This window comes from Crinia signifera, chromosome 6 (genome assembly GCF_055691185.1).
Source record: "Crinia signifera chromosome 6, ASM5569118v1, whole genome shotgun sequence".
Classification (NCBI taxonomy): Eukaryota; Metazoa; Chordata; class Amphibia; order Anura; family Myobatrachidae; genus Crinia; species Crinia signifera.
The window spans coordinates 8,317,378-8,342,228 of NC_139222.1; positions in this window are offsets into that span (position 1 = coordinate 8,317,378).

Below are 24,851 nucleotides of genomic sequence, written 5' to 3' on the forward strand. Positions count from 1 at the left end.
CCCGCCCACTTCCGCTTTGGGGGCCAGCAACAGTTGCAAGGGCAACCCTGGGCAAGGCAGGGGGCTTAAGGGGGCCAGGACCCGCCCACTTCCGCTTTGGGGGCCAGCAACAGTTGCCAGGGCAACCCTGGGCATGGCAGGGGGCTTAAGGGGGCCTGGACCCGCCCACTTCCGCTTTGGGGGCCAGCAACAGTTGCCAGGGCAACCCTGGGCATGGCAGGGGGCTTAAGGGGGCCTGGACCCGCCCACTTCCGCTTTGGGGGCCAGAAACAGTTGCCAGGGCAACCCTGGGCATGGCAGGGGGCTTAAGGGTGCCTGGACCCGCCCACTTTCGCTTTGGGGGCCAGCAACAGTTGCCAAAGCAACCCTGGGCATGGCAGGGGGCTTAAGGGGGCCTGGATTCGCCCACTTCTGCTTTGGGGGCCAGCAACAGTTGCCAGGGCAACCCTGGGCATGGCAGGGGGCTTAAGGGCGCCAGGACCCGCCCACTTCCGCTTTGGGGGCCAGCAACAGTAGCCAGGACAACCCTGGGCATGGCAGGGGGCTTAAGGGCGCCTGGACCCGCCCACTTCCGCTTTGGGGGCCAGCAACAGTTGCCAGGGCAACCCTGGGCATGGCAGGGGGCTTAAGGGGGCCTGAACCCGCCCACTTCCGCTTTGGGGGCCAGCAACAGTTGCCAAGGCAACCCTGGGCAAGGCAGGGGGCTTAAGGGGGCCAGGACCCGCCCACTTCCGCTTTGGGGGCCAGCAACAGTTGCAAGGGCAACCCTGGGCAAGGCAGGGGGCTTAAGGGGGCCAGGACCCGCCCACTTCCGCTTTGGGGGCCAGCAACAGTTGCCAGGGCAACCCTGGGCATGGCAGGGGGCTTAAGGGGGCCTGGACCCGCCCACTTCCGCTTTGGGGGCCAGCAACAGTTGCCAGGGCAACCCTGGGCATGGCAGGGGGCTTAAGGGGGCCTGGACCCGCCCACTTCCGCTTTGGGGGCCAGAAACAGTTGCCAGGGCAACCCTGGGCATGGCAGGGGGCTTAAGGGTGCCTGGACCCGCCCACTTTCGCTTTGGGGGCCAGCAACAGTTGCCAAAGCAACCCTGGGCATGGCAGGGGGCTTAAGGGGGCCTGGATTCGCCCACTTCTGCTTTGGGGGCCAGCAACAGTTGCCAGGGCAACCCTGGGCATGGCAGGGGGCTTAAGGGCGCCAGGACCCGCCCACTTCCGCTTTGGGGGCCAGCAACAGTAGCCAGGACAACCCTGGGCATGGCAGGGGGCTTAAGGGCGCCTGGACCCGCCCACTTCCGCTTTGGGGGCCAGCAACAGTTGCCAGGGCAACCCTGGGCATGGCAGGGGGCTTAAGGGGGCCTGAACCCGCCCACTTCCGCTTTGGGGGCCAGCAACAGTTGCCAGGGCAACCCTGGGCATGGCAGGGGGCTTAAGGGTGCCTGGACCCGCCCACTTTCGCTTTGGGGGCCAGCAACAGTTGCCAGGGCAACCCTGGGCATGGCAGTCGGCTTAAGGGGGCCTGGACCCGCCCACTTCCGCTTTGGGGGCCAGCAACAGTTGCCAGGGCAACCCTGGGCATGGCAGGGGGCTTAAGGGCGCCAGGACCCGCCCACTTCCGCTTTGGGGGCCAGCAACAGTTGCCAGGGCAACATTGGGCATGGCAGGGGGCTTAAGGGCGCCAGGACCCGCCCACTTCCACTTTGGGGGGCAGCAACAGTTGCCAGGGCAACATTGGGCATGGCAGGGGGCTTAAGGGCGCCAGGACCCGCCCACTTCCACTTTGGGGGGCAGCAACAGTTGCCAGGGCAACCCTGGGCATGGCAGGGGGCTTAAGGGCGCCTGGACCCGCCCACTTCCGCTTTGGGGGCCAGCAACAGTTGCCAGGACAACCCTGGGCATGGCAGGGTGCTTAAGGACGCCTGTACCCGCCCACTTCCACTTTGGGGGCCAGCAACAGTTGCCAGGGCAACCCTGGGCATGGCAGGGGGCTTAAGGGGGCCTGGACCCGCCCACTTCCGCTTTGGGGGCGAGCAACAGTTGCCAGGGCAACCCTGGGCATGGCAGGGGGCTTAAGGGGGCCTGGACCTGCCCACTTCCGCTTTGGGGGCCAGCAACAGTTGCCAGGGCAAACCTGGGCATGGCAGGGGGCTTAAGGGGGCCTGGACCCGCCCACTTCCGCTTTGGGGGTCAGCAACAGTTGCCAGGGCAACCCTGGGCATGGCAGGGGGCTTAAGGGCGCCAGGACCCGCCCACTTCCGCTTTGGGGGCCAGCAACAGTTGCCAGGGCAACCCTGGGCATGGCAGGGGGCTTAAGGGGGCCTGGACCCGCCCACTTCCGCTTTGGGGGCCAGCAACAGTTGCCAGGGCTACCATGGGCATGGCAGGGGGCTTAAGGGCGCCATGACCCGCCCACTTCCGCTTTGGGGGCCAGCAACAGTTGCCAGGGCAACCCTGGGCATGGCAGGGGGCTTAAGGGGGCCTGGACCCGCCCACTTCCGCTTTGGGGGCCAGCAACAGTTGCCAGGGCAACATTGGGCATGGCAGGGGGCTTAAGGGCGCCAGGACCCGCCCACTTCCACTTTGGCGGCCAGCAACAGTTGCCAGGGCAACCCTGGGCATGGCAGGGGGCTTAAGGGCGCCAGGACCCGCCCACTTCCGCTTTGGGGGCCAGCAACAGTTGCCAGGGCAACCCTGGGCATGGCAGGGGGCTTAAGGGGGCCTGGACCCGCCCACTTCCGCTTTGGGGGCCAGCAACAGTTGCCAGGGCTACCATGGGCATGGCAGGGGGCTTAAGGGCGCCATGACCCGCCCACTTCCGCTTTGGGGGCCAGCACCAGTTGCCAGGGCAACCCTGGGCATGGCAGGGGGCTTAAGGGGGCCTGGACCCGCCCACTTCCGCTTTGGGGGCCAGCAACAGTTGCCAGGGCAACATTGGGCATGGCAGGGGGCTTAAGGGCGCCAGGACCCGCCCACTTCCACTTTGGCGGCCAGCAACAGTTGCCAGGGCAACCCTGGGCATGGCAGGGGGCTTAAGGGCGCCTGGACCCGCCCACTTCCGCTTTGGGGGCCAGCAACAGTTGCCAGGACAACCCTGGGCATGGCAGGGGGCTTAAGGGCGCCTGGACCCGCCCACTTCCGCTTTGGGGGCCAGCAACAGTTGCCAGGGCAACCCTGGGCATGGCAGGGGGCTTAAGGGGGCCTGGACCCGCCTACTTCCGCTTTGGGGGCCAGCAACAGTTGCCAGGGCAACCCTGGGCATGGCAGGGGGCTTAAGGGCGCCTGGACCTGCCCACTTCCGCTTTGGGGGCGAGCAACAGTTGCCAGGGCAACTCTGGGCATGGCAGGGGGCTTAAGGGCGCCAGGACCCGCCCACTTCCGCTTTGGGGGCCAGCAACAGTTGCCAGGGCAACCCTGGGCATGGCAGGGGGCTTAAGGGGGCCTGGACCCGCCCACTTCCGCTTTGGGGGCCAGCAACAGTTGCCAGGGCAACATTGGGCATTGCAGGGGGCTTAAGGGCGCCAGGACCCGCCACTTCCGCTTTGGGGGCCAGCAACAGTTGCCAGGGCAACATTGGGCATGGCAGGGGGCTTAAGGGCGCCAGGACCCGCCCCCGTCCGCTTTGGGGGGCAGCAACAGTTGCCAGGGCAACCCAGGGCATGGCAGGGGGCTTAAGGGGGCCAGGACCCGCCCACTTCCGCTTTGGGGGCCAGCAACAGTTGCCAGGGCAAACCTGGGCATGGCAGGGGGCTTAAGGGGGCCTGGACCCGCCCACTTCCGCTTTGGGGGCCAGCAACAGTTGCCAGGGCTACCATGGGCATGGCAGGGGGCTTAAGGGCGCCAGGACCAGCCCACTTCCGCTTTGGGGGCCAGCAACAGTTGCCAGGGCAACCCTGGGCATGGCAGGGGGCTAAAGGGCGCCAGGACCCGCCCACTTCCGCTTTGGGGGCCAGCAACAGTTGCCAGGGCAACATTGGGCATGGCAGGGGGCTTAAGGGCGCCAGGACCCGCCCACTTCCGCTTTGGGGGGCAGCAACAGTTGCCAGGGCAAACCTGGGCATGGCAGGGGGCTTAAGGGCGCCTGGACCCGCCCACTTCCGCTTTGGGGGCCAGCAACAGTTGCCAGGACAACCCTGGGCATGGCAGGGTGCTTAAGGACGCCTGTACCCGCCCACTTCCGCTTTGGGGGCCAGCAACAGTTGCCAGGGCAACCCTGGGCATGGCAGGGGGCTTAAGGGGGCCTGGACCCGCCCACTTCCGCTTTGGGGGCGAGCAACAGTTGCCAGGGCAACCCTGGGCATAGCAGGGGGCTTAAGGGGGCCTGGACCCGCCCACTTCCGCTTTGGGGGCCAGCAACAGTTGCCAGGGCAACCCTGGGCATGGCAGGGGGCTTAAGGGCGCCAGGACCCGCCCACTTCCGCTTTGGGGGCCAGCAACAGTTGCCAGGGCAACATTGGGCATGGCAGGGGGCTTAAGGGCGCCAGGACCCGCCCACTTCCGCTTTGGGGGGCAGCAACAGTTGCCAGGGCAAACCTGGGCATGGCAGGGGGCTTAAGGGCGCCTGGACCCGCCCACTTCCGCTTTGGGGGCCATCAACAGTTGCCAGGACAACCCTGGGCATGGCAGGGTGATTAAGGACGCCTGTACCCGCCCACTTCCGCTTTGGGGGCCAGCAACAGTTGCCAGGGCAACCCTGGGCATGGCAGGGGGCTTAAGGGGGCCTGGACCCGCCCACTTCCTCTTTGGGGGCGAGCAACAGTTGCCAGGGCAACCCTGGGCATGGCAGGGGGCTTACGGGGGCCTGGACCCGCCCACTTCCGCTTTGGGGGCCAGCAACAGTTGCCAGGGCAACCCTGGGCATGGCAGGGGGCTTAAGGGGACCTGGACCCGCCCACTTCCGCTTTGGGGGTCAGCAACAGTTGCCAGGGCAACTCTGGGCATGGCAGGGGGCTTAAGGGCGCCAGGACCCGCCCACTTCCGCTTTGGGGGCCAGCAACAGTTGCCAAGGCAACCCTGGGCAAGGCAGGGGGCTTAAGGGGGCCAGGACCCGCCCACTTCCGCTTTGGGGGCCAGCAACAGTTGCCAGGGCTACCATGGGCATGGCAGGGGGCTTAAGGGCGCCATGACCCGCCCACTTCCGCTTTGGGGGCCAGCAACAGTTGCCAGGGCAACCCTGGGCATGGCAGGGGGCTTAAGGGGGCCTGGACCCGCCCACTTCCGCTTTGGGGGCCAGCAACAGTTGCCAGGGCAACATTGGGCATGGCAGGGGGCTTAAGGGCGCCAGGACCCGCCCACTTCCGCTTTGGCGGCCAGCAACAGTTGCCAGGGCAACCCTGGGCATGGCAGGGGCTTAAGGGCGCCTGGACCCGCCCACTTCCGCTTTGGGGGCCAGCAACAGTTGCCAGGGCAACCCTGGGCATGGCAGGGGGCTTAAGGGGGCCTGGACCCGCCTACTTCCGCTTTGGGGGCCAGCAACAGTTGCCAGGGCAACCCTGGGCATGGCAGGGGGCTTAAGGGCGCCTGGACCTGCCCACTTCCGCTTTGGGGGCGAGCAACAGTTGCCAGGGCAACTCTGGGCATGGCAGGGGGCTTAAGGGCGCCAGGACCCGCCCACTTCCGCTTTGGGGGCCAGCAACAGTTGCCAGGGCAACCCTGGGCATGGCAGGGGGCTTAAGGGGCCTGGACCCGCCCACTTCCGCTTTATGGGCCCGCAACAGTTGCCAGGGCTACCATGGGCATGGCAGGGGGCTTAAGGGCGCCATGACCCGCCCACATCCACTTTGGGGGCCAGCAACAGTTGCCAGGGCAACCCTGGGCATGGCAGGGGGCTTAAGGGGGCCTGGACCCGCCTACTTCCGCTTTGGGGGCCAGCAACAGTTGCCAGGGCAACCCTGGGCATGGCAGGGGGCTTAAGGGCGCCTGGACCTGCCCACTTCCGCTTTGGGGGCGAGCAACAGTTGCCAGGGCAACTCTGGGCATGGCAGGGGGCTTAAGGGCGCCAGGACCCGCCCACTTCCGCTTTGGGGGCCAGCAACAGTTGCCAGGGCAACCCTGGGCATGGCAGGGGGCTTAAGGGGCCTGGACCCGCCCACTTCCGCTTTATGGGCCCGCAACAGTTGCCAGGGCTACCATGGGCATGGCAGGGGGCTTAAGGGCGCCATGACCCGCCCACTTCCACTTTGGGGGCCAGCAACAGTTGCCAGGGCAACCCTGGGCATGGCAGGGGCTTAAGGGGGCCTGGACCCGCCCACTTCCGCTTTGGGGGCCAGCAACAGTTGCCAGGGCAACATTGGGCATGGCAGGGGGCTTAAGGGCGCCAGGACCCGCCCACTTCCGCTTTGGGGGCCAGCAACAGTTGCCAGGGCAACCTGGGCATGGCAGGGGGCTTAAGGGCGCCTGGACCCGCCCACTTCCGCTTTGGGGGCCAGCAACAGTTGCCAGGACTACCCTGGGCATGGCAGGGTGCTTAGGGCGCCTGGACCCGCCCACTTCCGCTTTGGGGGCCAGCAACAGTTGCCAGGGCAACCCTGGGCATGGCAGGGGGCTTAAGGGGGCCTGGACACGCCCACTTCAGCTTTGGGGGCGAGCAACAGTTGCCAGGGCAACCCTGGGCATGGCAGGGGGCTTAAGGGGGCCTGGACCCGCCCACTTCCGCTTTGGGGCCAGCAACAGTTGCCAGGGCAACACTGGGCATGGCAGTCGGCTTAAGGGGGCCTAGACCCGCCCACTTCCGCTTTGGGGGCCAGCAACAGTTGCCAGGGCAACCCTGGGCATGGCAGGGGGCTTAAGGGCGTCCGGACCCGCCCACTTCCGCTTTGGGGGCCAGCAACAGTTGCCAGGACAACCCTTGGCATGGCAGGGGGCTTAAGGGCGCCTGGACCCGCCCACTTGAGCTTTGGGGGCCAGCAACAGTTGCCAGGGCAACCCTGGGCATGGCAGGGGGCTTGAGGGCTCCAGGCCCCGCCAACTTCCGCTTTGGGGGTCAGCAACAGATGCCAGGGCAACCTTGGGCATGGAAGGGGGCTGAAGGGCGCCAGGCCCCGCCCACTTCCGCTTTGGGGGCCAGCAACAGTTGCCAGGGCAACCCTGGGCAAGGCAGGGGGCTTAAGGGCGCCTGGACCCGCCCACTTCCGCTTTGGGGGCCAGCAACAGTTGCCAGGGCAACCCTGGGCATGGCAGAGGGCTTAAGGGCGCCAGGACCCGCCCACTTCCGCTTTGGGGTGCAGCAACAGTTGCCAGGGCAACCCTGGGCATGGCAGGGGGCTTAAGGGCGCCTGGACCCGCCCACTTCCGCTTTGGGGGCCAGCAACAGTTGCCAGGACAACCCTGGGCATGGCAGGGTGCTTAAGGGCGCCTGGACCTGCCCACTTCCGCTTTGGGGGCCAGCAACAGTTGCCAGGGCAACCCTGGGCATGGCAGGGGGCTTAAGGGGCCAGGACCCGCCCACTTCCGCTTTGGGGGCCAGCAACAGTTGCCAGGGCAACCCTGGGCATGGCAGGGGGCTTATGGGCGCCTGGGCCCGCCCACTTCCGCTTTGGGGGCCAGCAACAGTTGCCAGGGCAACCCTGGGCATGGCAGGGGGCTTAAGCGTGCCTGGACCCGCCCACTTCCGCTTTGGGGGCCAGCAACAGTTGCCAGGGCAACCCTGGGCATGGCAGTGGGCTTAAGGGTGCCTGGACCCGCCCACTTCCGCTTTGGGGGCCAGCAGCAGTTGCCAGGGCAACCCTGGGCATGGCAGGGGGCTTAAGGGCGCCAGGACCCGCCCACTTCCGCTTTGGGGGCCAGAAACAGTTGCCAGGGCAACCCTGGGCATGGCAGGGGGCTTAAGGGGGCCTGGACCCGCCCACTTCCGCTTTGGGGGCCAGCAACAGTTGCCAGGGCTACCATGGGCATGGCAGGGGGCTTAAGGAAGCCAGGACCAGCCCACTTCCGCTTTGGGGGCCAGCAACAGTTGCCAGGGCAACCCTGGGCATGGCAGGGGGCTTAAGGGCGCCAGGACCCGCACACTTCCGCTTTGGGGGCCAGCAACAGTTGCCAGGGCAACATTGGGCATGGCAGGGGGCTTAAGGGCGCCAGGACCCGCCCACTTCCGCTTTGGGGGGCAGCAACAGTTGCCAGGGCAACCCTGGGCATGGCAGGGGGCTTAAGGGGGCCTGGACCCGCCCACTTCCGCTTTGGGGGCCAGCAACAGTTGCCAGGGCTACCATGGGCATGGCAGGGGGCTTAAGGGCGCCAGGACCAGCCCACTTCCGCTTTGGGGGCCAGCAACAGTTGCCAGGACAACCCTGGGCATGGCAGGGTGCTTAAGGGCGCCTGGACCCGCCCACTTCCGCTTTGGGGGCCAGCAACAGTTGCCAGGGCAACCCTGGGCATGGCAGGGGGCTTAAGGGGGCCAGGACCCGCCCACTTCCGCTTTGGGGGCCAGCAACAGTTGCCAGGGCAACCCTGGGCATGGCAGGGGGCTTATGGGCGCCTGGACCCGCCCACTTCCGCTTTGGGGGCCAGCAACAGTTGCCAGGACAACCCTGGGCATGGCAGGGGGCTTAAGGGCGCCAGGACCCGCCCACTTCCGCTTTGGGGGCCAGCAACAGTTGCAAGGGCAACCCTGGGCATGGCAGGGGGCTTAAGGGGGCCTGGACCCGCCCACTTCCGCTTTGGGGGCCAGCAACAGTTGCCAGGGCAACCCTGGGCATGGCAGGGGGCTTAAGGGGATTGGACCCGCCCACTTCCGCTTTGGGGGCCAGCAACAGTTGCCAGGGCAACATTGGGCATGGCAGGGGGCTTAAGGGCGCCAGGACCCGCCCACTTCCGCTTTGGGGGCCAGAAACAGTTACCAGGGCAACCCTGGGCATGGCAGGGGGCTTAAGGGCGCCTGGACCCGCCCAATTCCGCTTTGGGGGCCAGCAACAGTTGCCAGGACAACCCTGGGCATGACAGGGGCTTAAGGGCGCCTGGACCCGCCCACTTCCGCTTTGGGGGCCAGCAACAGTTGCCAGGGCAACCCTGGGCATGGCAGGGGCTTAAGGGGGCCTGGACCCGCCCACTTCCGCTTTGGGGGACAGCAACAGTTGCCAGGGCAACCCTGGGCATGGCAGGGGGCTTAAGGGCGCCTGGACCTGCCCACTTCCGCTTTGGGGGCCAGCAACAGTTGCCAGGGCAACCCTGGGCATGGAAGGGGGCTTAAGGGGGCCTGGACCCGCCCACTTCCGCTTTGGGGGCGAGCAACAGTTGCCAGGGCAACCCTGGGCATGGCAGGGGGCTTAAGGGCGCCAGGACCCGCCCACTTCCGCTTTGGGGGCCAGCAACAGTTGCCAGGGCAACCCTGGGCATGGCAGGGGCCTTAAGGGTCTGGACCCGCCCACTTCCGCTTTGAGGGCCAGCAACAGTTGCCAGGGCTACCATGGGCATGGCAGGGGGCTTAAGGGCGCCATGACCAGCCCACTTCCGCTTTGGGGGCCAGCAACAGTTGCCAGGGCAACCCTGGGCATGGCAGGGGGCTTAAGGGTGCCTGGACCCGCCCACTTCTGCTTTGGGGGCCAGCAACAGTTGCCAGGGCAACCCTGGGCATGGCAGGGGGCTTAAGGGCGCCAGGACCCACCCACTTCCGCTTTGGGGGCCAGCAACAGTTGCCAGGACAACCCTGGACATGGCAGGGGGCTTAAGGGCGGCTGGACCCGCCCTCTTGAGCTTTGGGGGCCAGCAACAGTTGCCAGGGCAACCCTGGGCAAGGCAGGGGGCTTAAGGGCACCTGGACCCGCCCATTTCCGCTTTGGGGGCCAGCAACAGTTGCCAGGGCAACCCTGGCATGGCAGAGGGCTTAAGGGCGCCTGGACCCGCCCACTTCCGCTTTGGGGGCCAGCAACAGTTGCCAGGGCAACCCTCGGCATGGCAGTCGGCTTAAGGGGGCCTGGACCCGCCCACTTCCGCTTTGGGGCCAGCAACAGTTGCCAGGGCAACCCTGGCATGGCAGGGGGCTTAAGGGTGCCTGGACCCGCCCACTTCCGCTTTTTAGGGCCAGCAACAGTTGCCAGGGCAACCCTGGGCATGGCAGGGGGCTTAAGGGTGCCTGGACCCGCCCACTTCCACTTTGGGGGCCAGCAACAGTTGCCAGGGCAACCCTGGGCATGGCAGGGGGCTTAAGGGCGCCAGGACCCGCCCACTTCCGCTTTGGGGGCCAGCAACAGTTGCCAGGGCAACCCTGGGCATGGCAGGGGGCTTAAGGGGGCCTGGACCCGCCCACTTCCGCTTTGGGGGCCAGCAACAGTTGCCAGGGCTACCATGGGCATGGCAGGGGGCTTAAGGGCGCCAGGACCAGCCCACTTCCGCTTTGGGGGCCAGCAACAGTTGCCAGGGCAACCCTGGGCATGGCTGGGAGCTTAAGGGCGCCAGGACCCGCCCACTTCCGCTTTGGGGGCCAGCAACAGTTGCCAGGGCAACATTGGGCATGGCAGGGGGCTTAAGGGTGCAGGAACCCGCCCACTTCCGCTTTGGGGGGCAGCAACAGTTGCCAGGGCAACCCTGAGCATGGCAGGGGGCTTAAGGGCGCCTGGACCCGCCCACTTCCGCTTTGGGGGCCAGCAACAGTTGCCAGGACAACCCTGGGCATGGCAGGGTGCTTAAGGGCGCCTGGACACGCCCACTTCCGCTTTGGGGGCCAGCAACAGTTGCCAGGGCAACCCTGGGCATGGCAGGGGGCTTAAGGGGGCCTGGACCCGCCCACTTCCGCTTTGGGGGCGAGCAACAGTTGCCAGGGCAACCCTGGGCATGGCAGGGGGCTTAAGGGGGCCTAGACCCGCCCACTTCCGCTTTGGGGGCCAGCAACAGTTGCCAGGGCAACCCTGGGCATGGCAGGGGGCTTAAGGGGGCCTGGACCCGCCCACTTCCGCTTTGGGGGCCAGCAACAGTTGCCAGGGCAACCCTGGGCATGGCAGGGGCTTAAGGGCGCCAGGACCCGCCCACTTCCGCTTTGGGGGCCAGCAACAGTTGCTAGGGCAACCCTGGGCATGGCAGGGGGCTTAAGGGGGCCTGTACCCGCCCACTTCCGCTTTGGGGGCCAGCAACAGTTGCCAGGGCTACCCTGGACATGGCAGGGGGCTTAAGGGCGCCAGGACCCGCCCACTTACGCTTTGGGGGCCAGCAACAGTTGCCAGGGCAACCCTGGGCATGGCAGGGGCTTAAGGGGGACTGGACCCGCCCACTTCCGCTTTGGGGGCCAGCAACAGTTGCCAGGGCAACCCTGGGCATGGCAGGGGGCTTAAGGGGGCCTGAACCCGCCCACTTCCGCTTTGGGGGCCAGCAACAGTTGCCAGGGCAACCTGGGCATGGCAGGGGGCTTAAGGGTGCCTGGACCCGCCCACTTTCGCTTTGGGGGCCAGCAACAGTTGCCAGGGCAACCCTGGGCATGGCAGGGGGCTTAAGGGGGCCTGGACCCGCCCACTTACGCTTTGGGGGCCAGCAGCAGTTGCCAGGGCAACCCTGGGCATGGCAGGGGGCTTAAGGGCGCAGAACCCGCCCACTTCCGCTTTGGGGGCCAGCAACAGTTGCCAGGGCAACATTGGGCATGGCAGGGGGCTTAAGGGAGTCAGGACCCGCCCACTTCCGCTTTGGGGGCCAGCAACAGTTGCCAGGGCAACCCTGGGCAAGGCAGAGGGCTTAAGGGTGCCAGGACCCGCCCACTTCCGCTTTGAGGGCCAGCAACAGTTGCCAGGGCAACCCTGGGCATGGCAGGGGGCTTAAGGGCGCCAGAACCCGCCCACTTCCGCTTTGGGGGCCAGCAACAGTTGCCAGGGCAACATTGGGCATGGCAGGGGGCTTAAGGGCGCCAGGACCCGCCCACTTCCGCTTTGGGGGCCAGCAACAGTTGCCAGGGCAACATTGGGCATGGCAGGGGGCTTAAGGGCGCCAGGACCCGCACACTTCCGCTTTGGGGGCGAGCAACAGTTGCCAGGGCAACTCTGGTCATGGCAGGGGGCTTAAGGGCGCCAGGACCCGCCCACTTCCGCTTTGGGGGCCAGCAACAGTTGCCAGGGCAACCCTGGGCATGGCAGGGGGCTTAAGGGGCCTGGACCCGCCCACTTCCGCTTTATGGGCCCGCAACAGTTGCCAGGGCTACCATGGGCATGGCAGGGGGCTTAAGGGCGCCATGACCCGCCCACTTCCACTTTGGGGGCCAGCAACAGTTGCCAGGGCAACCCTGGGCATGGCAGGGGGCTTAAGGGGGCCTGGACCCGCCCACTTCCGCTTTGGGGGCCAGCAACAGTTGCCAGGGCAACATTGGGCATGGCAGGGGGCTTAAGGGCGCCAGGACCCGCCCACTTCCGCTTTGGGGGCCAGCAACAGTTGCCAGGGCAACCCTGGGCATGGCAGGGGGCTTAAGGGCGCCTGGACCCGCCCACTTCCGCTTTGGGGGCCAGCAACAGTTGCCAGGACTACCCTGGGCATGGCAGGGTGCTTAGGGCGCCTGGACCCGCCCACTTCCGCTTTGGGGGCCAGCAACAGTTGCCAGGGCAACCCTGGGCATGGCAGGGGGCTTAAGGGGGCCTGGACACGCCCACTTCAGCTTTGGGGGCGAGCAACAGTTGCCAGGGCAACCCTGGGCATGGCAGGGGGCTTAAGGGGGCCTGGACCCGCCCACTTCCGCTTTGGGGCCAGCAACAGTTGCCAGGGCAACACTGGGCATGGCAGTCGGCTTAAGGGGGCCTGGACCCGCCCACTTCCGCTTTGGGGGCCAGCAACAGTTGCCAGGGCAACCCTGGGCATGGCAGGGGGCTTAAGGGCGTCCGGACCCGCCCACTTCCGCTTTGGGGGCCAGCAACAGTTGCCAGGACAACCCTTGGCATGGCAGGGGGCTTAAGGGCGCCTGACCCGCCCACTTGAGCTTTGGGGGCCAGCAACAGTTGCCAGGGCAACCCTGGGCATGGCAGGGGGGCTTGAGGGCTCCAGGCCCTGCCAACTTCCGCTTTGGGGGTCAGCAACAGATGCCAGGGCAACCTTGGGCATGGAAGGGGGCTGAAGGGCGCCAGGCCCCGCCCACTTCCGCTTTGGGGGCCAGCAACAGTTGCCAGGGCAACCCTGGGCAAGGCAGGGGGCTTAAGGGCGCCTGGACCCGCCCACTTCCGCTTTGGGGGCCAGCAACAGTTGCCAGGGCAACCCTGGGCATGGCAGAGGGCTTAAGGGCGCCAGGACCCGCCCACTTCCGCTTTGGGGTGCAGCAACAGTTGCCAGGGCAACCCTGGGCATGGCAGGGGGCTTAAGGGCGCCTGGACCCGCCCACTTCCGCTTTGGGGGCCAGCAACAGTTTCCAGGACAACCCTGGGCATGGCAGGGTGCTTAAGGGCGCCTGGACCTGCCCACTTCCGCTTTGGGGGCCAGCAACAGTTGCCAGGGCAACCCTGGGCATGGCAGGGGGCTTAAGGGGGCCAGGACCCGCCCACTTCCGCTTTGGGGGCCAGCAACAGTTGCCAGGGCAACCCTGGGCATGGCAGGGGCTTATGGGCGCCTGGGCCCGCCCACTTCCGCTTTGGGGGCCAGCAACAGTTGCCAGGGCAACCCTGGGCATGGCAGGGGGCTTAAGCGTGCCTGGACCCGCCCACTTCCGCTTTGGGGGCCAGCAACAGTTGCCAGGGCAACCCTGGGCATGGCAGTGGGCTTAAGGGTGCCTGGACCCGCCCACTTCCGCTTTGGGGGCCAGCAGCAGTTGCCAGGGCAACCCTGGGCATGGCAGGGGGCTTAAGGGCGCCAGGACCCGCCCACTTCCGCTTTGGGGGCCAGAAACAGTTGCCAGGGCAACCCTGGGCATGGCAGGGGGCTTAAGGGGGCCTGGACCCGCCCACTTCCGCTTTGGGGGCCAGCAACAGTTGCCAGGGCAACCCTGGGCAAGGCAGAGGGCTTAAGGGTGCCAGGACCCGCCCACTTCCGCTTTGAGGGCCAGCAACAGTTGCCAGGGCAACCCTGGGCATGGCAGGGGCTTAAGGGCGCCAGAACCCGCCCACTTCCGCTTTGGGGGCCAGCAACAGTTGCCAGGGCAACATTGGGCATGGCAGGGGGCTTAAGGGCGCCAGGACCCGCCCACTTCCGCTTTGGGGGCCAGCAACAGTTGCCAGGGCAACATTGGGCATGGCAGGGGGCTTAAGGGCGCCAGGACCCGCCCACTTCCGCTTTGGGGGGCAGCAACAGTTGCCAGGGCAAACCTGGGCATGGCAGGGGGCTTAAGGGCGCCTGGACCCGCCCACTTCCGCTTTGGGGGCCAGCAGCAGTTGCCAGGGCAACCCTGGGCATGGCAGGGGGCTTAAGGGCGCCAGGACCCGCCCACTTCCGCTTTGGGGGCCAGAAACAGTTGCCAGGGCAACTCTGGGCATGGCAGGGGGCTTAAGGGGGCCTGGACCCGCCCACTTCCGCTTTGGGGGCCAGCAACAGTTGCCAGGGCTACCATGGGCATGGCAGGGGGCTTAAGGAAGCCAGGACCAGCCCACTTCCGCTTTGGGGGCCAGCAACAGTTGCCAGGGCAACCCTGGCATGGCAGGGGGCTTAAGGGCGCCAGGACCCGCACACTTCCGCTTTGGGGGCCAGCAACAGTTGCCAGGGCAACATTGGGCATGGCAGGGGGCTTAAGGGCGCCAGGACCCGCCCACTTCCGCTTTGGGGGGCAGCAACAGTTGCCAGGGCAACCCTGGGCATGGCAGGGGGCTTAAGGGGGCCTGGACCCGCCCACTTCCGCTTTGGGGGCCAGCAACAGTTGCCAGGGCTACCATGGGCATGGCAGGGGCTTAAGGGCGCCAGGACCAGCCCACTTCCGCTTTGGGGGCCAGCAACAGTTGCCAGGACAACCCTGGGCATGGCAGGGTGCTTAAGGGCGCCTGGACCCGCCCACTTCCGCTTTGGGGGCCAGCAACAGTTGCCAGGGCAACCCTGGGCATGGCAGGGGGCTTAAGGGGGCCAGGACCCGCCCACTTCCGCTTTGGGGGCCAGCAACAGTTGCCAGGGCAACCCTGGGCATGGCAGGGGGCTTATGGGCGCCTGGACCCGCCCACTTCCGCTTTGGGGGCCAGCAACAGTTGCCAGGACAACCCTGGGCATGGCAGGGGGCTTAAGGGCGCCAGGACCCGCCCACTTCCGCTTTGGGGGCCAGCAACAGTTGCAAGGGCAACCCTGGGCATGGCAGGGGGCTTAAGGGGGCCTGGACCCGCCCACTTCCGCTTTGGGGGCCAGCAACAGTTGCCAGGGCAACCCTGGGCATGGCAGGGGGCTTAAGGGGATTGGACCCGCCCACTTCCGCTTTGGGGGCCAGCAACAGTTGCCAGGGCAACATTGGGCATGGCAGGGGGCTTAAGGGCGCCAGGACCCGCCCACTTCCGCTTTGGGGGCCAGAAACAGTTACCAGGGCAACCCTGGGCATGGCAGGGGGCTTAAGGGCGCCTGGACCCGCCCACTTCCGCTTTGGGGGCCAGCAACAGTTGCCAGGACAACCCTGGGCATGACAGGGGGCTTAAGGGCGCCTGGACCCGCCCACTTCCGCTTTGGGGGCCAGCAACAGTTGCCAGGGCAACCCTGGGCATGGCAGGGGGCTTAAGGGGGCCTGGACCCGCCCACTTCCGCTTTGGGGGACAGCAACAGTTGCCAGGGCAACCCTGGGCATGGCAGGGGGCTTAAGGGCACCTGGACCTGCCCACTTCCGCTTTGGGGGCCAGCAACAGTTGCCAGGGCAACCCTGGGCATGGAAGGGGGCTTAAGGGGGCCTGGACCCGCCCACTTCCGCTTTGGGGGCGAGCAACAGTTGCCAGGGCAACCCTGGGCATGGCAGGGGGCTTAAGGGCGCCAGGACCCGCCCACTTCCGCTTTGGGGGCCAGCAACAGTTGCCAGGGCAACCCTGGGCATGGCAGGGGGCTTAAGGGGTCTGGACCCGCCCACTTCCGCTTTGAGGGCCAGCAACAGTTGCCAGGGCTACCATGGGCATGGCAGGGGGCTTAAGGGCGCCATGACCAGCCCACTTCCGCTTTGGGGGCCAGCAACAGTTGCCAGGGCAACCCTGGGCATGGCAGGGGCTTAAGGGTGCCTGGACCCGCCCACTTCTGCTTTGGGGGCCAGCAACAGTTGCCAGGGCAACCCTGGGCATGGCAGGGGCTTAAGGGCGCCAGGACCCACCCACTTCCGCTTTGGGGGCCAGCAACAGTTGCCAGGACAACCCTGGACATGGCAGGGGGCTTAAGGGCGGCTGGACCCGCCCTCTTGAGCTTTGGGGGCCAGCAACAGTTGCCAGGGCAACCCTGGGCAAGGCAGGGGGCTTAAGGGCACCTGGACCCGCCCATTTCCGCTTTGGGGGCCAGCAACAGTTGCCAGGGCAACCCTGGGCATGGCAGAGGGCTTAAGGGCGCCTGGACCCGCCCACTTCCGCTTTGGGGGCCAGCAACAGTTGCCAGGGCAACCCTCGGCATGGCAGTCGGCTTAAGGGGGCCTGGACCCGCCCACTTCCGCTTTGGGGGCCAGCAACAGTTGCCAGGGCAACCCTGGGCATGGCAGGGGGCTTAAGGGTGCCTGGACCCGCCCACTTCCGCTTTTTAGGGCCAGCAACAGTTGCCAGGGCAACCCTGGGCATGGCAGGGGGCTTAAGGGTGCCTGGACCCGCCCACTTCCACTTTGGGGGCCAGCAACAGTTGCCAGGGCAACCCTGGGCATGGCAGGGGGCTTAAGGGCGCCAGGACCCGCCCACTTCCGCTTTGGGGGCCAGCAACAGTTGCCAGGGCAACCCTGGGCATGGCAGGGGGCTTAAGGGGGCCTGGACCCGCCCACTTCCGCTTTGGGGGCCAGCAACAGTTGCCAGGGCTACCATGGGCATGGCAGGGGCTTAAGGGCACCAGGACCAGCCCACTTCCGCTTTGGGGGCCAGCAACAGTTGCCAGGGCAACCCTGGGCATGGCAGGGGGCTAAAGGGCGCCAGGACCCACCCACTTCCGCTTTGGGGGCCAGCAACAGTTGCCAGGGCAACATTGGGCATGGCAGGGGGCTTAAGGGCGCCAGGACCCGCCCACTTCCGCTTTGGGGGCCAGAAACAGTTGCCAGGGCAACCCTGGGCATGGCAGGGGGCTTAAGGGGCCTGGACCCGCCCACTTCCGCTTTGGGGGCCAGCAACAGTTGCCAGGGCAACCCTGGGCAAGGCAGAGGGCTTAAGGGTGCCAGGACCCGCCCACTTCCGCTTTGAGGGCCAGCAACAGTTGCCAGGGCAACCCTGGGCATGGCAGGGGGCTTAAGGGCGCCAGAACCCGCCCACTTCCGCTTTGGGGGCCAGCAACAGTTGCCAGGGCAACATTGGGCATGGCAGGGGGCTTAAGGGCGCCAGGACCCGCCCACTTCCGCTTTGGGGGCCAGCAACAGTTGCCAGGGCAACATTGGGCATGGCAGGGGGCTTAAGGGCGCCAGGACCCGCCCACTTCCGCTTTGGGGGGCAGCAACAGTTGCCAGGGCAAACCTGGGCATGGCAGGGGGCTTAAGGGCGCCTGGACCCGCCCACTTCCGCTTTGGGGGCCAGCAGCAGTTGCCAGGGCAACCCTGGGCATGGCAGGGGGCTTAAGGGCGCCAGGACCCGCCCACTTCCGCTTTGGGGGCCAGAAACAGTTGCCAGGGCAACTCTGGGCATGGCAGGGGGCTTAAGGGGGCCTGGACCCGCCCACTTCCGCTTTGGGGGCCAGCAACAGTTGCCAGGGCTACCATGGGCATGGCAGGGGGCTTAAGGAAGCCAGGACCAGCCCACTTCCGCTTTGGGGGCCAGCAACAGTTGCCAGGGCAACCCTGGGCATGGCAGGGGGCTTAAGGGCGCCAGGACACGCACACTTCCGCTTTGGGGGCCAGCAACAGTTGCCAGGGCAACATTGGGCATGGCAGGGGGCTTAAGGGCGCCAGGACCCGCCCACTTCCGCTTTGGGGGCAGCAACAGTTGCCAGGGCAACCCTGGGCATGGCAGGGGGCTTAAGGGGGCCTGGACCCGCCCACTTCCGCTTTGGGGGCCAGCAACAGTTGCCAGGGCTACCATGGGCATGGCAGGGGGCTTAAGGGCGCCAGGACCAGCCCACTTCCGCTTTGGGGGCCAGCAACAGTTGCCAGGACAACCCTGGGCATGGCAGGGTGCTTAAGGGCGCCTGGACCCGCCCACTTCCGCTTTGGGGGCCAGCAACAGTTGCCAGGGCAACCCTGGGCATGGCAGGGGGCTTAAGGGGGCCAGGACCCGCCCACTTCCGCTTTGGGGGCCAGCAACAGTTGCCAGGGCAACCCTGGGCATGGCAGGGGGCTTATGGGCGCCTGGACCCGCCCACTTCCGCTTTGGGGGCCAGCAACAGTTGCCAGGACAACCCTGGGCATGGCAGGGGGCTTAAGGGCGCCAGGACCCGCCCACTTCCGCTTTGGGGGCCAGCAACAGTTGCAAGGGCAACCCTGGGCATGGCAGGGGGCTTAAGGGGGCCTGGACCCGCCCACTTCCGCTTTGGGGGCCAGCAACAGTTGCCAGGGCAACCCTGGGCATGGCAGGGGGCTTAAGGGGGATTGGACCCGCCCACTTCCGCTTTGGGGGCCAGCAACAGTTGCCAGGGCAACATTGGGCATGGCAGGGGGCTTAAGGGCGCCAGGACCCGCCCACTTCCGCTTTGGGGGCCAGAACAGTTACCAGGGCAACCCTGGGCATGGCAGGGGGCTTAAGGGCGCCTGGACCCGCCCACTTCCGCTTTGGGGGCCAGCAACAGTTGCCAGGACAACCCTGGGCATGACAGGGGGCTTAAGGGCGCCTGGACCCGCCCACTTCCGCTTTGGGGGCCAGCAACAGTTGCCAGGGCAACCCTGGGCATGGCAGGGGGCTTAAGGGGGCCTGGACCCGCCCACTTCCGCTTTGGGGGACAGCAACAGTTGCCAGGGCAACCTGGGCATGGCAGGGGGCTTAAGGGCACCTGGACCTGCCCACTTCCGCTTTGGGGGCCAGCAACAGTTGCCAGGGCAACCCTGGGCATGGAAGGGGGCTTAAGGGGGCCTGGACCCGCCCACTTCCGCTTTGGGGGCGAGCAACAGTTGCCAGGGCAACCCTGGGCATGGCAGGGGGCTTAAGGGCGCCAGGACCCGCCCACTTCCGCTTTGGGGGCCAGCAACAGTTGCCAGGGCAACCCTGGGCATGGCAGGGGGCTTAAGGGGTCTGGACCCGCCCACTTCCGCTTTGAGGGCCAGCAACAGTTGCCAGGGCTACCATGGGCATGGCAGGGGGCTTAAGGGCGCCATGACCAGCCCACTTCCGCTTTGGGGGCCAGCAACAGTTGCCAGGGCAACCCTGGGCATGGCAGGGGCTTAAGGGTGCCTGGACCCGCCCACTTCTGCTTTGGGGGCCAGCAACAGTTGCCAGGGCAACCCTGGGCATGGCAGGGGGCTTAAGGGCGCCAGGACCCACCCACTTCCGCTTTGGGGGCCAGCAACAGTTGCCAGGACAACCCTGGACATGGCAGGGGCTTAAGGGCGGCTGGACCCGCCCTCTTGAGCTTTGGGGGCCAGCAACAGTTGCCAGGGCAACCCTGGGCAAGGCAGGGGGCTTAAGGGCACCTGGACCCGCCCATTTCCGCTTTGGGGGCCAGCAACAGTTGCCAGGGCAACCCTGGGCATGGCAGAGGGGCTTAAGGGCGCCTGGACCCGCCCACTTCCGCTTTGGGGGCCAGCAACAGTTGCCAGGGCAACCCTCGGCATGGCAGTCGGCTTAAGGGGGCCTGGACCCGCCCACTTCCGCTTTGGGGGCCAGCAACAGTTGCCAGGGCAACCCTGGGCATGGCAGGGGGCTTAAGGGTGCCTGGACCCGCCCACTTCCGCTTTTTAGGGCCAGCAACAGTTGCCAGGGCAACCCTGGGCATGGCAGGGGGCTTAAGGGTGCCTGGACCCGCCCACTTCCACTTTGGGGGCCAGCAACAGTTGCCAGGGCAACCCTGGGCATGGCAGGGGGCTTAAGGGCGCCAGGACCCGCCCACTTCCGCTTTGGGGGCCAGCAACAGTTGCCAGGGCAACCCTGGGCATGGCAGGGGGCTTAAGGGGGCCTGGACCCGCCCACTTCCGCTTTGGGGGCCAGCAACAGTTGCCAGGGCTACCATGGGCATGGCAGGGGGCTTAAGGGCACCAGGACCAGCCCACTTCCGCTTTGGGGGCCAGCAACAGTTGCCAGGGCAACCCTGGGCATGGCAGGGGGCTAAAGGGCGCCAGGACCCACCCACTTCCGCTTTGGGGGCCAGCAACAGTTGCCAGGGCAACATTGGGCATGGCAGGGGGCTTAAGGGCGCCAGGACCCGCCCACTTCCGCTTTGGGGGGCAGCAACAGTTGCCAGGGCAAACCTGGGCATGGCAGGGGGCTTAAGGGCGCCTGGACCCGCCCACTTCCGCTTTGGGGGCCAGCAACAGTTGCCAGGACAACCCTGGGCATGGCAGGGTGCTTAAGGACGCCTGTACCCGCCCACTTCCGCTTTGGGGGCCAGCAACAGTTGCCAGGGCAACCCTGGGCATGGCAGGGGGCTTAAGGGGGCCTGGACCCGCCCACTTCCGCTTTGGGGGCGAGCAACAGTTGCCAGGGCAACCCTGGGCATAGCAGGGGGCTTAAGGGGGCCTGGACCCGCCCACTTCCGCTTTGGGGGCCAGCAACAGTTGCCAGGGCAACCCTGGGCATGGCAGGGGGCTTAAGGGCGCCAGGACCCGCCCACTTCCGCTTTGGGGGCCAGCAACAGTTGCCAGGGCAACATTGGGCATGGCAGGGGGCTTAAGGGCGCCAGGACCCCGCCCACTTCCGCTTTGGGGGGCAGCAACAGTTGCCAGGGCAAACCTGGGCATGGCAGGGGGCTTAAGGGCGCCTGGACCCGCCCACTTCCGCTTTGGGGGCCATCAACAGTTGCCAGGACAACCCTGGGCATGGCAGGGTGATTAAGGACGCCTGTACCCGCCCACTTCCGCTTTGGGGGCCAGCAACAGTTGCCAGGGCAACCCTGGGCATGGCAGGGGCTTAAGGGGGCCTGGACCCGCCCACTTCCTCTTTGGGGGCGAGCAACAGTTGCCAGGGCAACCCTGGGCATGGCAGGGGGCTTACGGGGGCCTGGACCCGCCCACTTCCGCTTTGGGGGCCAGCAACAGTTGCCAGGGCAACCCTGGGCATGGCAGGGGCTTAAGGGGACCTGGACCCGCCCACTTCCGCTTTGGGGGTCAGCAACAGTTGACAGGGCAACTCTGGGCATGGCAGGGGGCTTAAGGGCGCCAGGACCCGCCCACTTCCGCTTTGGGGGCCAGCAACAGTTGCCAGGGCAACCCTGGGCATGGCAGGGGGCTTAAGGGGGCCTGGACCCGCCCACTTCCGCTTTGGGGGCCAGCAACAGTTGCCAGGGCTACCATGGGCATGGCAGGGGGCTTAAGGGCGCCATGACCCGCCCACTTCCGCTTTGGGGGCCAGCAACAGTTGCCAGGGCAACCCTGGGCATGGCAGGGGGCTTAAGGGGGCCTGGACCCGCCCACTTCCGCTTTGGGGGCCAGCAACAGTTGCCAGGGCAACATTGGGCATGGCAGGGGGCTTAAGGGCGCCAGGACCCGCCCACTTCCGCTTTGGGGGCCAGCAACAGTTGCCAGGGCAACCCTGGGCATGGCAGGGGGCTTAAGGGGGCCTGGACCCGCCCACTTCCGCTTTGGGGGCCAGCAACAGTTGCCAGGGCTACCATGGGCATGGCAGGGGGCTTAAGGGCGCCATGACCCGCCCACTTCCGCTTTGGGGGCCAGCAACAGTTGCCAGGGCAACCCTGGGCATGGCAGGGGGCTTAAGGGGGCCTGGACCCGCCCACTTCCGCTTTGGGGGCCAGCAACAGTTGCCAGGGCAACATTGGGCATGGCAGGGGCTTAAGGGCGCCAGGACCCGCCCACTTCCACTTTGGCGGCCAGCAACAGTTGCCAGGGCAACCCTGGGCATGGCAGGGGGCTTAAGGGCGCCTGGACCCGCCCACTTCCGCTTTGGGGGCCAGCAACAGTTGCCAGGGCAACCCTGGGCATGGCAGGGGGCTTAAGGGGGCCTGGACCCGCCTACTTCCGCTTTGGGGGCCAGCAACAGTTGCCAGGGCAACCCTGGGCATGGCAGGGGGCTTAAGGGCGCCTGGACCTGCCCACTTCCGCTTTGGGGGCGAGCAACAGTTGCCAGGGCAACTCTGGGCATGGCAGGGGGCTTAAGGGCGCCAGGACCCGCCCACTTCCGCTTTGGGGGCCAGCAACAGTTGCCAGGGCAACCCTGGGCATGGCAGGGGGCTTAAGGGGCCTGGACCCGCCCACTTCCGCTTTATGGGCCCGCAACAGTTGCCAGGGCTACCATGGGCATGGCAGGGGGCTTAAGGGCGCCATGACCCGCCCACTTCCACTTTGGGGGCCAGCAACAGTTGCCAGGGCAACCCTGGGCATGGCAGGGGGCTTAAGGGGGCCTGGACCCGCCCACTTCCGCTTTGGGGGCCAGCAACAGTTGCCAGGGCAACATTGGGCATGGCAGGGGGCTTAAGGGCGCCAGGACCCGCCCACTTCCGCTTTGGGGGCCAGCAACAGTTGCCAGGGCAACCCTGGGCATGGCAGGGGGCTTAAGGGCGCCTGGACCCGCCCACTTCCGCTTTGGGGGCCAGCAACAGTTGCCAGGACTACCCTGGGCATGGCAGGGTGCTTAGGGCGCCTGGACCCGCCCACTTCCGCTTTGGGGGCCAGCAACAGTTGCCAGGGCAACCCTGGGCATGGCAGGGGGCTTAAGGGGGCCTGGACACGCCCACTTCAGCTTTGGGGGCGAGCAACAGTTGCCAGGGCAACCCTGGGCATGGCAGGGGGCTTAAGGGGGCCTGGACCCGCCCACTTCCGCTTTGGGGCCAGCAACAGTTGCCAGGGCAACACTGGGCATGGCAGTCGGCTTAAGGGGGCCTGGACCCGCCCACTTCCGCTTTGGGGGCCAGCAACAGTTGCCAGGGAAACCCTGGGCATGGCAGGGGGCTTAAGGGCGTCCGGACCCGCCCACTTCCGCTTTGGGGGCCAGCAACAGTTGCCAGGACAACCCTTGGCATGGCAGGGGGCTTAAGGGCGCCTGGACCCGCCCACTTGAGCTTTGGGGGCCAGCAACAGTTGCCAGGGCAACCCTGGGCATGGCAGGGGGCTTGAGGGCTCCAGGCCCCGCCAACTTCCGCTTTGGGGGTCAGCAACAGATGCCAGGGCAACCTTGGGCATGGAAGGGGGCTGAAGGGCGCCAGGCCCCGCCCACTTCCGCTTTGGGGGCCAGCAACAGTTGCCAGGGCAACCCTGGGCAAGGCAGGGGGCTTAAGGGCGCCTGGACCCGCCCACTTCCGCTTTGGGGGCCAGCAACAGTTGCCAGGGCAACCCTGGGCATGGCAGAGGGCTTAAGGGCGCCAGGACCCGCCCACTTCCGCTTTGGGGTGCAGCAACAGTTGCCAGGGCAACCCTGGGCATGGCAGGGGGCTTAAGGGCGCCTGGACCCGCCCACTTCCGCTTTGGGGGCCAGCAACAGTTGCCAGGACAACCCTGGGCATGGCAGGGTGCTTAAGGGCGCCTGGACCTGCCCACTTCCGCTTTGGGGGCCAGCAACAGTTGCCAGGGCAACCCTGGGCATGGCAGGGGGCTTAAGGGGGCCAGGACCCGCCCACTTCCGCTTTGGGGGCCAGCAACAGTTGCCAGGGCAACCCTGGGCATGGCAGGGGGCTTATGGGCGCCTGGGCCCGCCCACTTCCGCTTTGGGGGCCAGCAACAGTTGCCAGGGCAACCCTGGGCATGGCAGGGGGCTTAAGCGTGCCTGGACCCGCCCACTTCCGCTTTGGGGGCCAGCAACAGTTGCCAGGGCAACCCTGGGCATGGCAGTGGGCTTAAGGGTGCCTGGACCCGCCCACTTCCGCTTTGGGGGCCAGCAGCAGTTGCCAGGGCAACCCTGGGCATGGCAGGGGGCTTAAGGGCGCCAGGACCCGCCTACTTCCGCTTTGGGGGCCAGAAACAGTTGCCAGGGCAACCCTGGGCATGGCAGGGGGCTTAAGGGGGCCTGGACCCGCCCACTTCCGCTTTGGGGGCCAGCAACAGTTGCCAGGGCAACCCTGGGCAAGGCAGAGGGCTTAAGGGTGCCAGGACCCGCCCACTTCCGCTTTGAGGGCCAGCAACAGTTGCCAGGGCAACCCTGGGCATGGCAGGGGGCTTAAGGGCGCCAGAACCCGCCCACTTCCGCTTTGGGGGCCAGCAACAGTTGCCAGGGCAACATTGGGCATGGCAGGGGGCTTAAGGGCGCCAGGACCCGCCCACTTCCGCTTTGGGGGCCAGCAACAGTTGCCAGGGCAACATTGGGCATGGCAGGGGGCTTAAGGGCGCCAGGACCCGCCCACTTCCGCTTTGGGGGCCAGAAACAGTTGCCAGGGCAACCCTGGGCATGGCAGGGGGCTTAAGGGGGCCTGGACCCGCCCACTTCCGCTTTGGGGGCCAGCAACAGTTGCCAGGGCTACCATGGGCATGGCAGGGGGCTTAAGGAAGCCAGGACCAGCCCACTTCCGCTTTGGGGGCCAGCAACAGTTGCCAGGGCAACCCTGGGCATGGCAGGGGGCTTAAGGGCGCCAGGACCCGCACACTTCCGCTTTGGGGGCCAGCAACAGTTGCCAGGGCAACATTGGGCATGGCAGGGGGCTTAAGGGCGCCAGGACCCGCCCACTTCCGCTTTGGGGGGCAGCAACAGTTGCCAGGGCAACCCTGGGCATGGCAGGGGGCTTAAGGGGGCCTGGACCCGCCCACTTCCGCTTTGGGGGCCAGCAACAGTTGCCAGGGCTACCATGGGCATGGCAGGGGGCTTAAGGGCGCCAGGACCAGCCCACTTA